A 2,266-nucleotide genomic window follows, 5' to 3' on the forward strand; every position below is an offset into this window, starting at 1 on the left:
GCACGCCCCTTGCACCGGCCTTCCCGGGTTTTATCGCCCTCCCAGCACCGCCATAAAACCCCAGCTGGGACCGGACCGGGGGACTGTTTCTGCAGGAGTGGTTGAGTTTCTGGCTTTAATAAGCCTCGGCCCCTTTCTGATTTTCCTCTTGGAAATGCCAAAAGGCACCAGCCCAAAATGAAGCTTGGAAAATGCCTATAAAATCGCTTGTAAAGGCCTCCCAGCTCCCCTCGACTGGGGTGAGCACCACCACCTCCAAGCAGCACGGGGACTAGGACACTGTGATGTGACAGTCTGTTCAACTCAGGCTCTTTCCCATCACTTTGCTCCCTGCCTGGGTGTCAGGTGGGTTCACTAAGTCTCAGCACGGCGAGCCTCGGAGCAGCTCCCAACCTGTCGTGAAGCCTGGAAAATTCAAGGGCTACAGTCAAGTCAATGGACCGCCGACCACAGGATGCAGGAGGCTGCAGGACAGGACAGAGACGTGGGGCTAGAAGGGACCTCAAGAGATGAACTGCCTGCGAGGACAGGGGGTCCACAACCTCTCTGGGTGCAAGGCCTCCACAACCAGGCTCAGCGAGGGGTGGAAATGCAGGGACCAGAGCAAGGGGAGGCGTGGGAATGAGATTAAAAAAACCCCAAAACACCCAAGGTGAGACCTCTCCAGCAAGCAAGTCTCCCTCCTAGAGAAAGGCTCTTGTCCAGCCTGGAGCAGGTCCAAGACCTGTCGGACAGGAGCTCAGGTAGCAGGGTTATAACAGAGCTGGCCCGGGGGAAGTCACTGGGAGTTTGGAGTCAAGCAAATGCACCAAGACTTGGCTGGACCCCACTGCAGGGGACTTGAATGGCGCTGTGAAGGTAAAGGAGCACGGCTTGTTAGAAGGAGCGTGCCCTTCCGTGCGGCATCGAGCCCCGCTTGCTAACGTCGGGAACGCAACTTTCCTTTCTCCCAGCTGTCATCAGCCCGCGCCCTGCCTCTCCAGCCCCTTCCTGCATGGAGCTCGTCCGGGCGGGATTCAGTAGCCATCTCACCCGCACACAGAGCCCAGGGGCACGATGGAGCATGTCTAGACCTCCCGGCATGGGAAGTCGGGGGGCCGAAGCTCCAGCCATCCCTGCCCCCTGGCTACAAACGATAGCCAGCTCGGCAGCTCAGGGGGGGACACCTTTGTGGGGGAGCCTGGGGGTCCCACAAAGACCTGGGCTCACTCGCCTCCAGGGCCGCTCGGGGAACCGGCCCCTCTGGCCTCAGGGGGGTGGAAGAACGATGCACGGGTTCGTGAGCAATTATAGCCATGTTTTCTGCCAGCTGCTAGACTCCCTGTCACCGAGCTGATGGGTAGACTAAACAGCAGGGACCCTGCTGATCTCGCCCTCGCGCTCGCCCCACCAACGCAGACGGCTTGGGCTACGGAGGAGGGATCAGCAGCCGGTTTGGGGCGGGGGGTACCATGGTTAGCATCAGAGCTGGCAGCCGAGTTGTCACGGAAGGGGCTGGGGATACAGGAGGTGGTACAGGGAAGGGAGTGAAACACTTGTCCTGATCAGTGGAAAACATCCGTGGATCCCCTTTTCTGCCCACAGGGAGGTGAGGGTGAGGTGGCCTTGCTGCCTCGGGCTCCTCGCTGGGTGGTGCGGGGTCCCCTGGAGCTCCCTCGCTAGCTAGCCCCTTTCCCCCTGTCCTGGGGGAAGGAGCCCCTTACCTGATGAGCCCTTTGTGAGGACCGTTTGTGTTCGGGGCTGGCGGGGGGCAGTATCAGTCAGGTCCCCTTGTCCGAGGGAGCACCAAAGAGCAGGGGAGCATCCCATCAGCGGGTCTGGAGCTGCCCAGGCATTGATGCCCAGTGGACAGAGCATGGGGGGTAGCCTGGTTGGCAGGCCCGGATGAGCTCCATCCGAGGGTGCTGAAGGCTCTGGCCGACATCATTGCAGAGCCACTGGCGGGAATATTTGAACGCTCGTGGCGCACGGGCCAAGTCCCGGAGGACTGCAAAAGGGCCAATGTGGTCCCCATTTTCAAGAAGGGGAGGAAGGAGGACCCGGGCAATGATAGGCCAGTCAATCTCACCTCCATCCTTGGCAAAGTCTTTGAAAAAATTATCAAGGCTCACATTTGCGAGAGCCCGGCAGGACAAATGATGCTGAGGGGAAACCAGCACGGGTTCGTGGCAGGCAGATCGTGCCTGACCAATCTAGTCTCTTTTTATGACCAGGTTACGAAACGCCTGGACACAGGAGGAGGGGTGGGTGTCGTATACTTAGACTT

The 2,266-nt window shown here is 59.6% G+C and overlaps 1 long non-coding RNA gene across 7 annotated transcripts in view; it reads right to left on the bottom strand.

Annotated features, from left to right (window-relative positions):
• LOC112549855 overlaps positions 1–2,266 on the bottom strand; it is a 29,711-nt gene that overhangs the window by 13,447 nt on the left and 13,998 nt on the right. Inside the window, exon 5 of one of the 7 annotated variants that reach the window (XR_003093423.1) lies at positions 28–405. The exons of the other annotated variants lie outside the window; for them this stretch is intronic. This is a non-coding gene — a long non-coding RNA (uncharacterized LOC112549855). Of the gene's footprint in view, positions 1–27; positions 406–2,266 lie in introns of those variants that run through there. 7 annotated transcript variants of the gene reach the window in all.

Source organism: Alligator sinensis, unplaced genomic scaffold (genome assembly GCF_000455745.1).
Source record: "Alligator sinensis unplaced genomic scaffold, ASM45574v1 scaffold550_1, whole genome shotgun sequence".
In the NCBI taxonomy this organism is placed as follows: domain Eukaryota; kingdom Metazoa; phylum Chordata; order Crocodylia; family Alligatoridae; genus Alligator; species Alligator sinensis.